Source organism: Tachyglossus aculeatus, chromosome 21 (assembly GCF_015852505.1).
Source record: "Tachyglossus aculeatus isolate mTacAcu1 chromosome 21, mTacAcu1.pri, whole genome shotgun sequence".
In the NCBI taxonomy this organism is placed as follows: Eukaryota; Metazoa; Chordata; class Mammalia; order Monotremata; family Tachyglossidae; genus Tachyglossus; species Tachyglossus aculeatus.
The window spans coordinates 27,164,502-27,180,512 of NC_052086.1; the positions used below are offsets into that span (position 1 = coordinate 27,164,502).

At 47.6% G+C, this 16,011-nt stretch overlaps 1 protein-coding gene across 1 annotated transcript in view; it reads right to left on the bottom strand.

Annotated features, from left to right (window-relative positions):
• The window catches only part of NCOR2 (nuclear receptor corepressor 2), a 443,860-nt gene that overhangs the window by 271,419 nt on the left and 156,430 nt on the right, over positions 1-16,011 (bottom strand). The window lies entirely within an intron of this gene.

A 16,011-nucleotide genomic window follows, 5' to 3' on the forward strand; every position in this document is an offset into this window, starting at 1 on the left:
AAATGTACACACAAGTGGCAGACAAGGAAGCTGAAATAGGTTTTGACTCTTTTAGGAAAGTTAATTTAAAGATAAACATTTATTTTGGGGGAACCAGAGCAAAAGAAAGTGGAACCAGTATAGGAAGGGAAACCAGGCTCCCAAATTTTCTTCCCTGGGAATGCAAAGTAAACAGATATCTACCAGAGTAAAACTGTATACTGGATGCAGTTTTGTAAAACTTAGTAACATTTCAATCAATCAATCAAATGGCATTAACGGAGTACTTACTCATTATGGCACAAATATTCTTTGTACCAAGAACTGCACTAAGTGCTGGGGTAAACACACGATAATCAGGTCAGACATGATCTCTGCCCCATAGGGGCTTACAGTCTAATTAGGAAGGAGTAGAATTTCTTCTGATTTTACAGGTAGGGAAACCTAAGCACAGAGAAGTTAAGTGACTTGCCCTAGGTCACAGAGAGGCAAGTAGCAGAGCCGGCATTAGAACCCAGGTCCTAGAATAGAACAGGTCCTTACTGTGTGCGGAGCACTGGAGGGTCACAAAACAACAGACCGGGAAGACACAATCCTTGCCCACAATAAGCTTACAGTCTTCTGGGAGAGAGCAGCAGAATATAAGGATATGACATTAGTGCTGTGAGGCTGGGGTGACTCTAGAAGCCCTTAAGGGGTACAGACCCGAGTGAATAGGTATCCCGGAAAGGAGGGCTTAAACAGAGAAGTGAGGGTTTGGTGAGGGACAGTCACTTGGAGGAGACAGGATTTTAGAGGGGCTTTGAAGGTGAGGACAGTGGTGTTCTGCTGGACATAAACAGGGAGGGAGTTCTTAACCAGAAGGAGAATGTTGGCAAGTGGTCCAAGTGGAGAAAGACAAGATCAAGCCACAGTAAACAGGCTGGCTTTAGAGGAGTGAAGAGTATAGGCTGGTCTATAGTAAGAAATCAGTGAGGTAAGGTGGGAGAGCAGGAGAGCTCACTGAGTGCTTTAAAGATAATGGTAAAGACTTTCCGTTTGGATGTGGAGGTGGATGGGCAACCACTGCAAGTTCTTGAGGAGTGAGAAGACATGGATTGACTTTTTTTTTTTTATAAAAATGATCCAGGCAGCAGAGTGAAATATGGATTGGAGAGTGGAGAGAAGGGCAGCTAGGTGGTGAGCAAGAAGGCAGATGCAGGAGTCAAGGAGGCATATGATAAGTGACTGGATAAGTCCGGTAGCAGTTTGTATGGAGAGGAAGAGTCAGACTCTAGAGATGCTGGAAAGGTATAACTGACAGGATTTTGGGACGGATTCAATATACAGGTTGAACGAGAGAGATGAGCCAAAAATAACGCCAAGATTACCAGCTTGTGAGACAGGGAGGATTGTTGTGTTGTCTACAGTGATAGGAAAGTTAAGGTGAGGACAGGGTTTGTGTGGGAAAATACTGAGTTCTATTTTGGTCAGGTTAACTTTGAGGTGTCAGCACTAATCCAAATAGAGATGTTCTGAAGGCAGGAGGAAACGAAGAGGAGGAGAGAGGTCAGGGCTGGAGAGGTAGACTAGGGGATCCTCTGCATAGAGATGGTAGTTGAAGCCATAGGAGTGAAAAAGTTCTCCAAGCGAGTGGGTGAAGATGGAAAATAGAAGGGGACCCAGTACCGAGTCTTGAGAGAGTCTCCTGAGGGACTAAGGACCATGTCAAATTCTTAGTGCTTAGTAGAAGAAGCAGCGTGGCTTTGAAAGAGCACAGGCTTTGGAGTCAGAGGTCAGGGGTTCAAATCCCAGCTCTGCCAATTGTCAGCTGTGTGACTTTGAGCAAGTCACTTAACTTCTCTGGGCCTCAGTTACCTTATCTGTAAAATGGGGATTAAGACTGTGAGCCCTCCCTGTGGGACAACCCGATCACCTTGTAACCTCACCAGTGCTTAGAACAGTGCTTCGCACATAGTAAGCACTTAATAAATGCCAGTAGTAGTAGTAGTAGTAGTAGTAGTAGTAGTAGTAGTAGTAGTAGTAGTAGAGAGCTCTGCACACAGAAGATGTTCAGTAAATACTAGGAATGAATGAATGAACCAACGGAATGAAACAGTCAACCATTCCCAAGGATAGGAAGGATGTAATGGGGTTTGGTGAGACCGTGCTTTCAGTCAAATCCTCGGATCTCTCCACATCACAGCATTTCATTCACTGGCTGAATTCTGTCCCAGCTACACCCAGATGCCTATCAGCCCTGTCAGGATTTCCAACTATATTTCTAGGCAGATTCCAGGCAATGGAGAGAGGACAAGGCCAGTTTATATTCCCCCATTTCCACCCAAACTGTTCTGTCTGGAGTGCGGATCAGAAAAGGACCTCTGATTTAAGACTGCCATGCTTCCAGCCCTCTCAGTTGACTTTACTGGTGACATTTAGAACCACAAAACTCTGAGCAATGGCTCAACCATGACCTTCTGACTCCTACGCTTGTGCTTCATCCATTATGCCGTGTGTGTGTGTGTGTGTGTCTGTCTGTCTGTCTGTCTGTCTGTCTGTCTGTCTGTTTTGGCGGGGTGGAGGAGGGCAAGTAAGGAGAAGAGAAGTAAGAAGTAAGCGCAACCTGGTAAAAAGAGCAGGGGTCTCTGAGTCGAAGGACCTAGGTTCTAATGCCAGCTCTGCCACTTCTCCGCTCTGTGGCCTAGGGCAAGTCATTTAACTACTCTATGCCTCAATTTCCTCATCTGGAAAATGGGGATCCAATATCTGAGTCCCATGGGGAACAGAGACTGTGTCTGCCAAGATTATCTTGTATCTACCCCAGTGCTTAGTACAGCACTTGGCACATAGTAAACACTTAAAAACCATGAATCAGAGGTCATGGGTTCGAACCCCGGCTCTGCCAATTGTCAGCTGTGTGACTTTGAGCAAGTCACTTCACTTCTCTGGACCTCAGTTACCTCATCTGTAAAATGGGGATTAAGACTGTGAGCCCCCTGTGGGACAACCTGATCACCTTGTAACCTCCCCAATCAATCAATCAATCAATCAATCGTATTTATTGAGCGCTTACTATGTGCACAGCACTGTACTAAGCGCTTGGGAAGTACAAATTGGCATCACATAGAGACAGTCCCTACCCAACAGTGGGCTCACAGTCTAAAAATAATAATAATGGCATTTATTAAGCACTCACTATGTGCAAAGCACTGTTCTAAGTGCTGGGGAGGTTACAAGGTGATCAGGTTGTCCTACAGGTGGCTCACAGTGTTAATTCCCATTTTACAGATGAGGTAACTGAGGCCCAGAGAAGTTAAGTGACTTGCCCAAAGTCACACAGCTGACAATTGGCGGAGCCGGGGTTTGAACCCATGACCTCTGACTCCAAAGCCCAGGCTCTTTCCACTGAGCCATCCCCAGTGCTTGGAACAGTGCTCTGCACATACTAAGTGCTTAATAAATGCCATTATTATTCTGTATATATGTATATATGTTTGTATATATTTATTACTCTATTTTTACGTGTACATATTTATTCTATTTATTTTATTTTGTTAATATGTTTTGTTTTGTTGTCTGTCTCCCCCTTCTAGACTGTGAGCCCACTGCTGGGTAGGGACCGTCTCTATATGTTGCCAACTTGTACTTCCCAAGCACTTAGTACAGTGCTCTGCACACAGTAAGTGCTCAATAAATACGATTGAATGAATGAATGATCACAGTTATTATTATCAATAGTGAGAAAGTAATGTGAGAAAGAAGGGAGATTTGGAAGGGAAAAGGGGAGGGGACATGTGAGAAAGGGAAGGGGGAGTGATGGACAGAGCTGGGGAAAGGGCGGGAAAAAGCATGCCTCACAAGGAGAATGTGAGAAAAGAAAAAAATAAAGGGTGAGAAAGGGGAAAAAAGAAAGAAAGGAGACATTCTGGGCAGAGTCCCAGCCCCAGCTGGGATTTCGGATTAGCAATCAAATGTCAGGAAGTATCAGAGTCCAGGATCTTAGGACCTCAAGAGTCCCACTGATACATTCGCACTGTAAGTTGGCGGAAATCCGGAGAAAAGAACCCTTCACATTCCGGCCCCGGAGGCCAAGAACACCAGCTGCATTTCCAGGTCCAGTCTTTCCGGGCACAGTCTCGCCAGGCCCCATGGTCTGGCACAAAGAACATAGCCACGACTTCTTTTCCCTGTGCCCAGAATAGCTCTCGGCCATATATGGCTTGGGTTCCTGTGCCAGAGCGGGCTGGGCTGAGAGTGTGCTCGTTGGCCTTCTGGAGGATGGAGATGCTGTGCACCCGTCAAGGAATCAGTTCAATGAGCCACTCACCCCACCCCCAAAATCCTATGCTCAAAGCCTCCATGACAAAAACGAAACCCTGAAGGAGATACCCAATTACCACCAATCCTGCCTCCAAAAAATGCTGCAAGCACCTTCAGGGGCCATGGAAGCATGGCTCAGTGGAAAGATTATGGAACTGGGAGCTAGTATACCTGGGTTCCAATGCCAGTAGTTCCACCAGTTGCCCATTATGTAACCTGCGTAAGCCACTTCTCTATGCCTCAGTTTCCTCATCTGTAAAATGTAAATTCGATATTTGTTCTCCTTCCTACTAGACTGTGAGCCCCATGTGGGACAGGAACTGATTATCCAATCTGATTATCTATGCTCACCCTTAGTACAGTGCTTGGCAGACAGAACTTAACAAATGCCACAATTATTATTACTATTATTGTTGTTCTTTTAAAGCCTAGTGGAGGCCCACCCAGCCAGGTCTTTTCCCAGATGGCTATTTCCTCCAGGAAGAGGTGGGCCTTTGTTTCTGAAAATCCTCAGAAGCAGCGTGGCTCAGTGGAAAGAGCTCGGGCTTGGGAGTCAGAGATCATGGGTTCAAATCCCGACTCTGACAATTGTCAGCTGTGTGACTTTGGGCAAATCACTTCGCTTCTCTGTGCCTCAGTTACCTCATCTGTAAATTGGGGATTAAGACTGTGAGCCCCACGTGGGACAACCTGATAATCTTGTATCCTCCCCAGTGCTTAGAACAGTGCTTTGCACATAGTAAGCACTTAACAAATGCCATCATTATTATTATTATTGTTCAGAACACTCAGGGAGGATACTCCCTTAGGGAACTGAGCTCATCTCCCCCCCCTTCGCTCTGGACCACTCCATCTCAGTTCTGGGATTTCAACTGCCTGAAGTTTTTAGGTCCATTTTTCAGTGATACCAGAGCACAGACTGCAGGAAGGAAGCTGAGATTAGGCAAGAACTCAGCCAATCACAGTCACACAAGTAGGCTGCACTCTTGTCAGGCAGGGGAAGCTCAAAAGGGTTGCCTCTCCCCACACAATGCTGCCAGGGAGGAGTACAAAGCACCCCAAGCTGGGGAAGCCCCCAGACAGCCCCACTAACAGGAAACCGTTTGGCGGCTACCAAGGCCACACCTGAGCGCTTCCTGTGACCTCAGGTGACCTACTGGAAGGAGAAACAAAGATGTGTTTTGCTTCTTTCGGTGCAGAACTGACTGAGGGGAAAACTCAGGGTGCAATCAAGCTAAATCAAACCGTGTAGGCTATGGGGCCCCAATCACCACCTCAATCTCTCACTTCCCTTAGAAGTCGGAGACTTTGCTAGGGTGGGACCTAGTGAACAGGACCAGTCTGTGTCAGCTGATAGTCCTGCTCAGTTCCTGAAGCTGCTCAGTACATCTCCAAAATGATAAGCAAGGATAGTCAATAGTTCCAAAGGCTGGGAGGCGGGGGAGCACGTGGTGTGTGTTTGTGTGTGTGCTGTAGGGGGTTGAGGGAGGAGTGCAGCAAGGACACCCTCCCCTCATGATGCCATCTACCCCAAGGTTAGGGTGATGCGAGTTCCCTCAAAGAGACAACGAGCAGAGACAGAGGCAGCTTAGAAATGCCAAGTGAGAGAGAGGAGGAAGAAGCAGAGAAGAGAAGCACAATTTCCTTAGCAGCCTGTCCTCAGCGGTGGTACAGCTAGTGAGTCCTAGAGGGTGGATTTCAGTATCGCTCTGAGGCTTCTGGAAATTCCAGTAAAGGTAGAATGATGGCGATCTTTGACCTGCACACACGTTTGTACACAGACATACACACACACACACACACCACCACCACCATCCAACCCCACACACCCCTCACCCAAGAAAAAGGTGAGAGAATTAACAAGCAGCCGTATCAGTCTGCTGTGGAAAATGTTTTTTCTTTCCTTTTGGTAAATAGGCAAGGTGACAGACATGCGTGAAGAAAGTATACAATATGGCCTTCTGTCCGGGGAAACCCCACTGGCAAGATTGCTATGGTATTCTGAGAGCAGGGCCACTTTCAAAAGAACTGGCCTTGGGTAGAGAGAAGCCATGCTAACTGCGAAGGAGTCGCCACAATTTCGAATTCGGCTCCACTGCTTGCTCGCGGCCCTGGTCTACCCAGACCACCCAGCCCCTTCCACTCTCTGCGTGTCAGGGTGTGGCGGGAGTTTTCTCCCTGGTTCCTGTTCGATGTCGGGGGGGTGTAGGAGCAGAGAGTGGGGAACAAGAGTCAGCTTCAGAGGAAATGGAGAAAGAACAACATGTAGGCTGGTAGTGTCAAGGAAGAAATGTGGGGAAGTCAGAAGGCTACAATAAGAGTTAGTCCTCCTGCCCTGCCTCCTCCCTAACACAGACAAGATAAGAGCAGGCTGAAAGACCGCTGAGGAATCACACAAAGGCAACTGGAGATGCTGAGTATCACCAAACAAGTCACTCGCCCTCTAAAGCCACGACCTCCATCAGTTCACTGGGAATAATAATATGTTCATTCATTCTTTCAATTGTAGTTACTGAACTCTTACTGTGTACAGTATACTGTACACAGCATTTGGGAGAGTACATTGCAACAATAAACAGACACAAACCCTGCTCGCAACGAGCTTACAGTCTGGGGGGTGGGATGGGGACAGACATTAATATAAATAAATTACTGATATGTACATAAGTGTTGTGGAGCTGGGATGGGGGAGAACAAATAGAGAAAGTCAGGGAGATGCAGAAGGGAATGGGAGAAGAGGAAAGGGGGGACTTAGTCAGGGAAGGCCTCATGGAGGAGATGAGCCTTCAATAAGGCTTTGAATGGGGGGAGAGTAATTATCTGTTAGTAATAATAATAATGATAGCAGATAATAATAATTATAATGACAGTGGTGATGTTTGGTAAACATATATTATATGCCAAGTACTGCATTAAGCATTGGGGTAGATACATCATAAGCAGATCACATACAGTCGCTGTCTCACATTGGCCTAAGGGGGACGGTGTCTCGGGGGGCACTTGAGTCCTTACGGAGGGACCTTCTGGAGACTGAGGAGATTGAAGTGCCAACAATTCCTGATTAATGCTGCCCCCACAGCTCTGGGGCTATAGTTTGAGAAGGCTGGTGGTCACAAGTCAGACTGCCCTTTCAAGTGTGAAAGGTGCTACTGGGGTGAGTTTGAGGGCTCTTCAATTGCCAGACTGGGTAACACCACTAGTTAGACCCCCACTGCCTAAGAGAAAGGATGGGGAGGAAAGTGACAGGTGAGCTTCTGGGTGAGCAAGGGCTCTTTCAGGTACTTTAGGAAAAATCACCAATTTCAGCTACCCGATGATAGTCTTGGAGAGATCATTGCCAAGGCAAGAAAGGCACCTTCAAGTACTACCCCTTGATGCCTCAGAATACCAGCCCAATGAGAAAGAAGCAGCAAAGAGGTGAATTAAGAACTTCAACAAGAAAGAAAACAGAGATCCTAGACTAACTCAAGCAACTCCGCTGGACGCATTTTAGCAAGGACAAGATGATGACGACATCTCCTGTCTAGAATGAAGGACAAAGCTTGGGCCCGAGACTTCAGGATCGAGAACCAGATTGGAGAAATTTCCCTGCCACAAGTGTTTCTGCTAGGGCACAGAGCACCATGAGTGAGTACATGGTGAGGACTGCAGCATATACACAATGTATGTGGAGAATATTTTCTTTTAACACGCCAGACTCATTTATGCCCACAGCAACCCCAGCCTACAGCCGACGCTGTGTCTGGTGGCACCATAATCTGGAAGATGGTAGCCTTGCTAGCCACTGTGATCTCTGCCAGCCACATTAGTCAACTATTTTCCAGGCTCTCTGTTGGACTCACCCACCTCGTGGAACACCCTAGGTCGTTCTTCAATCAGAAACCCTAGGCAGAGGCCCAGCAGATGATACTGACACCAAACCTAATTCTCCTGATTCCCATAAGAGACCTGCAGAAGGTCCCATAAAACAGCTAATAAGGTTGGAGATCGGAAGCTGCTTCAGTATGAGGACAGAAAGAGGAGATAGGGACTCTTCCATTGGGAAACACAAAGGCTGAAAAGGGGCCCGGTTAAATTTTCCAAGATTGTGAAGGGTTTGGGTACAATTGCTGTTCACTGAACGCCTCCACAAGGCCGAGGAGCTGTGCTATGGAGCTTAAAGGCGGAAGGCTCAGAACACATGAGAGGGAACCACTTGATCACACAGCGGGGAATAAGAACAGGAAGTTGTGAAGGCAGAAAATGTCAACAGATTCAAGGAAGGTCTAGATTTGTTCCGGGATTAGTGGTCTATAATGGATGATTAATCCTCTAGACCGTAAACTCGTTATGGGTGGGGAAAGCATCTACCAACGCTGTGGTACTGTACTCTCCCAAGCGTTCAGTACAGTACCCTGGATACAGTAAGTGCTCAATAAATATCATTGACTGACTGACGATCAGAGGCAAAGGTAAGGCTGTAGAGAGAATTTAGGATTGTTAAAAGGCCCGAGCCCCTTCCTTCCTCTCCCCCTCGTCCCCCTCTCCATCCCCCCATCTTACCTCCTTCCCTTCCCCACAGCACCTGTATATATGTATATATGGTTGTACATATTTATTACTCTATTTATTTATTTATTTTACTTGTACATTTCTATCCTATTTATTTTATTTTGTTGGTATGTTTGGTTCTGTTCTCTGTCTCCCCCTTTTAGACTGTGAGCCCACTGTTGGGTAGGGACTGTCTCTATGTGTTGCCAATTTGTACTTCCCAAGCGCTTAGTACAGTGCTCTGCACATAGTAAGCGCTCAATAAATACGATTGATTGATTGATTGATTAAAAAGATACAGGGTCTATAGGCAAATTGATTCATTCATTCAATCGTATTTATTGAGCGCTTACCGTGTGCAGAGCACTGATGGAGGTGAAGGGGAAAGAAATCGCACATATTAGATGTGACATCTACAGCCATGAGGATAAGTGGCAAAGCAGAGCGGGAAGCTCTCCGTTTCCTCCAAGCATTCTTTGTTGTCCCTGCTGAAGCTAGGATCCTGTGTTGAGGAGGACCCAGGGACCGAGCAATAACATCGCCTGCCCCAGATCCAGTGCTCCGCTTAGAGTAAGCACTCAAGAAATACCACTGATTGACTGATGGTCCCAGGGGGACCCCAGATACTGGGGACCATGCAGCCTGCCACACAAGGAGTCATTCCCAGGGCCCCTGCTCCGCAAGTCTCAGCAGCCGCAACCCTGTGACACAAAGCAGGGCATGGTTCCTCTTTCTCCAGCTGAGGTCAGGGGATTCCCCCACCCCTGCACTCCGAGGTCACTTGGGGCCACTAACAGAAGGCCCTGGATGAGGACAGAAGGACTTGGACTGGCTAGCTGGTTTCCATGCAAAGGAGCCCATTTTTTATATCTCCACAGCCACCGGGGTCTTCCAGTCCAGCTGGCAACAATTCCAGCTGAATCCTGGTCTACAGCCAACTAGGCCCCAAAACTAGAGGGGCACCCCTGGGTGATGAGAATTGAGCCAGGCGCTGCGGGGATCACACATAAAAGAAAAAAACATGGTACTACTTGCCTTTAGGGAGCTCACAAATAAACAAGAGTGTCCAGGCAGACAGTAATTACAAGAATGGGTTGCAGGAAAGATGGGGAATGGTTGATGGATTATATTGCTGCAGTGGAGGCCGAGTGGGTAAACCAGGGAGGACTTCCTGGAGGAGGTGGCATTGCGCTAATACCCAAATCTACATCTCCTGCCCTGTTCTCTCTCCCTCCCTCCAGGCTCGCATCTCCCCCTGCCTTTAGGGCATCTCCACCTGGATGTCCTCCTGCCACCTAAAACTCAACATGTCCTGAGCTCCTTATTTTCCCTCCCAAACCCTGTCCTCTCCCTGACTTTCCCGTCACTGTGGATGGGATTACTCTCCCTCCCAATCACAAGCCTGCAACCATGGTGTCATCCTTGACTTTGATCTCTCATTCACCCCACATATCCAATCCATCACTAAAACCTGCCTGTTTCACCTTCTCAACATCGCCAAGATCTGCTCTTTCCTCGCCACCCAAAATGCTACCACGTTAGTACGATCACTCATCATATCCTGACTGGATTACTCAGCATCAGCATCCTTTCTGATCTCCCAACCTCCTGTCTCTCCCCACTTCAGTCTTACTTCACTCTGCTGCCCGGATTCTCTTTCGACAGAAATGTGCTGGGCATGTCACCCCCCTCCTCAAAAATCTCCAGTGGTTGGTTGCCTATCAACCTCGGTATCAAGCAAAAACTCCTCACTATTGGCTTCAAAGCTCTCCATCACTTTTGCCCCCTCTTACCTTACCTCCTTTCTCTCCTTTGACATCCCAGCCTGCACACTTCACTCCTCTGGTGCTAACCTTCTTAATGTGCCTCGTTCTCACCTGTCCTGCCGTCGACCCTGGCCCACGTCCTACCTCTGGCCTGGAATGCCCTCCTTCGTCAAATCTGCCAAACTAGCACACTTTCCCCCCTTCAAAGACCTACTGAAAGCTCACCTCCTCCAGAAGGCCTTCCCAGACCAAGCCCCCCTTTTCCTTAACTTCCCCTCCCCATCACCCCGACTCGCTCCTTTTGCTCTACCCCCCTCCCCACCCCACAGCACTTGTGTATATATGTACATATTTATAATTATAATTCTATTTATTGTATTAACGATGTGCATATACCTATAATTCTATTTATTTAAAATGACGCTACTGATGCCTGTTCACTTGTTTTGAAGTCTGTCTCCCCCTGCTTCTAGACAGTAAGCCCACTGTGGTCAAGGATTGCCTCTCTTTGTTGCGGAATTGTACTTCCTAAATGCTCAGTACAGTGCTCTGCATACAGTAAGCACTCAATAAGTATGACTGAATGAATTAACTGAATGAATGAATGAATGAAATGGACTTTCATTTAAAAGTCTTAAAAAAGTGAAACCTGGAGAGCAAGCACATCTGGACAAAACAGTTGAACCAATAATGAAATATAAAGATAACCATCGTGGCTTACTGGAAAGAGCATGGGCTTGGGAATCAGAGGACGTGGGTTCTAATCCCGGCTTCGCCACTTGTCTGCTGTGTGACCTTGGGCAAGCCATTTAACCGCTCTGTGCCAAGTTACCTCATCTGCAAAGTGGGGATTAAGACTGGGAGCCCCACATGGGGCAACTTGATTACCTTGTATCTACCGCAGCATTTAGAACAGTGCTTGGCACATAGTAAGCACTTAACAAACATCATATATGATTTATATACATAAAGCTATGCATAAATTCAAGAGTGCTGAGGATAGGGTTAACATATCCAAGTGCTTTGGGTGGGTGCTGGGAATTAATTGGGGGATGCTTTTTGGAGATGGAGGGGTTCTAGGAGGGCCCTGAAGATGAAGGGAAGTTACGACCCAGAACCCTCCCTCCCTCAAATGACAATATTCATCGAGTGCCTGCTTGGTGCTGAGCCCTCCAGCTCTGCTCACGGCCTCCCGGGACCATATGAACTACAGCTTGGCCCACGTCACAGAGGACCTGCTCCCAAAACGCATAGAGAATGCAAGAATGCAATCGCAAAACCCTATGTTAAGGAAAACTCTGGCACTGACTCGTTGCAACACCACTCTCCCAGGCCCAGGGACTTCCTGCCAATCCCGAAGCAGGCTGAGCCCCAACAGGCTTGACTTTTCAGAAGAGTGAGCCTTTCCTCCCTCCCAGCATTCTGGCCAGGAGTACGGGCTAAGGCAGAACCGGGTATAATCCACCTTTCTTTCTTGGTCTTTCGCCAGTCCACCCCTACCCAAGCCACCTCCCTCCATGTCAACAAATCCTCTGGCCATGAATAACCTTTGAGGGTCAAGTTCATAATCAAACCAGCTGATCAAGTTGCCAGACTCAATAATCAAACAATCATATTAAGTGCTTACTATGTCCAAAACACTGTACTAAGTACTTGGGAAAGTACATTGCAATAGAGTTGGTAGACATGATCCGTATCTTTAAAGAGCTTACTCTAGAGCGGGGAGAGACATTAAAATAAATCACTGGTAGGGAAAACATATCAGGTGGTCTCAAGCAACAAAAAACTTCAGAGCAAAGAGCTTTTTTCATCTGATAGTTCACCCTCTGCGATACCATTTCCAGGGGCATCTCCCCAACCAGAGACTAGGCCATCTCCTCTGCCTGAAGCTAGCCTGCCGTCCACAGGATAACTGGTGCTGAGCCCGGTGGGGGGAGGGACGGGAATATTGGGTCCCTCCAGGGCCCAACTGGCAGCTCTTTGCCCAGTCTGTGGTCAGGGCTGGTCAAAAGCTGGGGTAGCTGGTGAGCACTTTGAGAGCAGATAGTTGGCAGGAGCCAAGATTCATTCAATCGTATTTATTGAGCGCTTACTGTGTGCCACCCTTATTTCTTCATGCTTATTGACACCCATGCCCATCACCCTCGCCAGCTGTTCCAGACACTTAACTTCCTCCTCAGGTCTCCTGTCCCCCCCGCCTCCCACATACCTTGCCCTCAATGACCTGGCCACTTACTTCATTAACAAAACTGACACTATCAGGCCTGATCTCCCAAAAATCTCCCCTGCCCTTCTCCAGCCTCTCCAATCTTTCCCAGCACTATCTCCAGAGGAAATCTCCTGCCTTTTCTCAAAATCCACCCCCTCCGCCTATGCATCCGACCCCATTCCTTCGTACCTTATCAAAACACTTGCCTCCTCCCTTCTTCCCTTCCTAACTGCCATCTTCAACTGTTCACTCTCCAATGGCTTCTTCCCCACTGCTTTTAAACATGCTCAAATCTCCCCTATCCTAAAAATAGTCCTCCCTTGACCCCACGGCTCCCTCATTATCACCCCATCTCCCTCCTGCCATTCCTCTCCAAAATCCTTGAGCAAGCTGTCTACACCCACTGCCTCAAGTTCCTCTCCTCCAATTCTCTCTTTGACCCCCTCCAATCTGGCTTCAGTCCTGTTCACTCCACAGAAACCAAACTCTAAAAGGTCACCAATGATCTCCTCGCCAAATGTAACAGCTTCTATTCCGTCCTAATCCTCCTCGACCTCTCAGCTGCCTTTGACACTGTTGACCTCTCCCTTCTCCTGGAAACCTTACCCAACCTTGGCTTCACAAACACGACACTCTCCTTGTTCTCTTCCTATCTCTCTGGCCGCTCATTCTCAGTCTCTTTCGCAGCCTCCTCCTCTGCCTCCCATCCTCTAACTGTGGGTGTCCCTCAAGGTTTAGTTCTGGGTCCCCTTCTTTTCTCCATCTACACCCACTCCCTTGGAAAACTCATTTGCTCACACACCTTCAACTTTCACTTCATTGCTGGTGACACCCAAATCTACATCTTGGGCCCTGATCTCTCTCCCTCTCTGAAAGCATTTCCTTTTGCCTTCAAGACATCTCTACTTAGATGTCCTCTTGTCACCTCAAACGTAATATGGCTAAACTGAACTTCTTCCCTTCCCACCCAAACCCTTTCCTCCCACTCACTTTCCCATCACTGTTGATAGCACCACCGCCCTTCCTCTCCCACAAGCTTGTAACCTTGGCATTAACCTTGACTCCTCTCTCTTGTTCCACCCACATATTCAAGCTGTCACTAAATCCTGTTAGTACTACCTTCGCAACATTGCCAAAATCCCCCCCTTCCTCTCCATCCTAACTGCTACTACATTAATGCAAGCACTTATCCTATCCCACCTTAATCAGCCTCCTTGCTAACCTCCCTGCCTCCTGTCTCTCCCCACTCCGGTCCATACTCCATTCTGCTGCCCAAATAATTTTCCTTCAAAAACGTTCAGACCATTTTTCCCCACCCCTCAATAAACTCCAGTGTTTGCCCAGCCACATCTGCATCAAACAAAAACTCCTCACCATTGGCTTTAAAGCACTTAAATCACCTTGCCTCCTCCTACTTCACCTCCCTACTCTCCTACTGCGACCTAGCCTGCACACCTCTTTGCTCTAATGCTAACCTTCTCAATGGAACTTGATCTCATCTATCTCTCCGCTGAACTCTCGCCCACATCTTATCTCTGGCCTGGAATACCCTCCCTCCTCATAGCAGACAGACAATTGCTCTCCCCCACTTCAAAACCTTATTGAAGGCATATCTCCTCCAAGAAGCCTTATTAATAATCATAATAATAATAATGGCATTTGTTAAGAGCTTACTATGGGCCAGGCACTGTTCTAAGCACTGGGGTAGATACAAGGTAATCAGGTTGTCCTACGTGAGGCTCCCAATCTTAATCCCTATTTTACAGATGAGGTAACTGAGGCGCAGAGAAAGTCACACAGCAAACAAGTGGTAGAACTGGGATTAGAACCCACGTCCTCTGACTCCCAAGCCCGAGCTCTTTCCACTAAGCCTTCCCTGACTAAACCCTCCTCTCCTCTTCACCCATTCCCTTCTGTGCCGCTCTTACTTGTTCCTTCATTCGTCCTCCCGCCCATCCCCACAGCACATATGTATCTGCATATATCTGTAATTTATTCATTTACCTATTTATTTATTTATTTATATTAATGTCTGTCTTCTCCTCTAGACTGTGAGCTTGTTATGGGCAGGAATGGGTGTGTTTGTTGTTTTAGACCCTGCGCCCGTTGTTGGGTATGGACCGTCTCTATATGTTGCCGACTTGTACTTCCCAAGCGCTTAGTACAGTGCTCTGCACATAGTAAGCACTCAATAAATATGACTGAATGAATGAATACTGTAGTCTCCCAAGAGCTTAGTAAAGTGATTTGCATACAGTAAGCTCTCAATAAATACAATTGAATGAATGAATGCCAGACACTGTACTAAGCAATGTGGGGTGGGGGGCGGGGGTTGAAAGGGGGAGAAGAGATACAAGAAAATTGGGTTGGATACATTCTCTGTCCTACATGGGGCTCATGGTCTTAATCCCCATTTTACAGATGAAGTAATTGAGGCACAGAGCAATGAAGCAACTTGCCCAAGATTGCACAGCAGACAAGTGGCAGAGCAGGGATTAAAACCCAGGCCCTTCTGACTCCCCAGACCAGTGCTATCCACTAGGCCACACTGCCAGACTGGCTGGCTCGGAGGGGTTTACACTACAAGCAGTGGTTGCAGTAGGAGGAAGAGGAAGAGGAAAAGGAGGAGGCGGAGTTATGGAGGTAGCAGCATTGATTGAGGACCCACTTGGGGCAGGGCACTGTCTGAGGCCACTCCATTCTGGCGGCCACTTTCGCCCCCTTCCTGAGTGCAGCTGTGCCTTGGGAGGAGAAGTTTCAAACCAAGCTGACCAGACTCCAAGCTCGGTTTTGGGCTCTGTCTGTTCCCCTTCTCCGCAGCTCCCAGAGGCCTGATCTGCTTCGGACTTAGCTATCCGTGAGCCACACGGATCCTTCCGGTAAAGGGAACTGGGGCAATGTCCTGTGAGGCTGGAATACTTGCAATTTTGTCTTCTTCATCCCCTCTCTTGGCGGGACCCACTAAAGGCCAACCTTCAGCTGGAGCTGACCTGATGGCAATGGAGACCATGGGGAACGGCAGATGTAGGGCAAAGTAAGAAGAGACACAGTGGCACCCCACGCCATTGCTTCTGTCTGCCCGCTAGACTGGAGGGTCCTTGAGGGCAGCAGTTGTGTCTCCTTTTTCCATTGTACTCTCCCAAGCATTTAGTACAGTGCTCTGCACAGATTAAGTGTTCAATAATTCCCACTGATTGACTGACTGCCAAAGATTTCTGCAGTGAC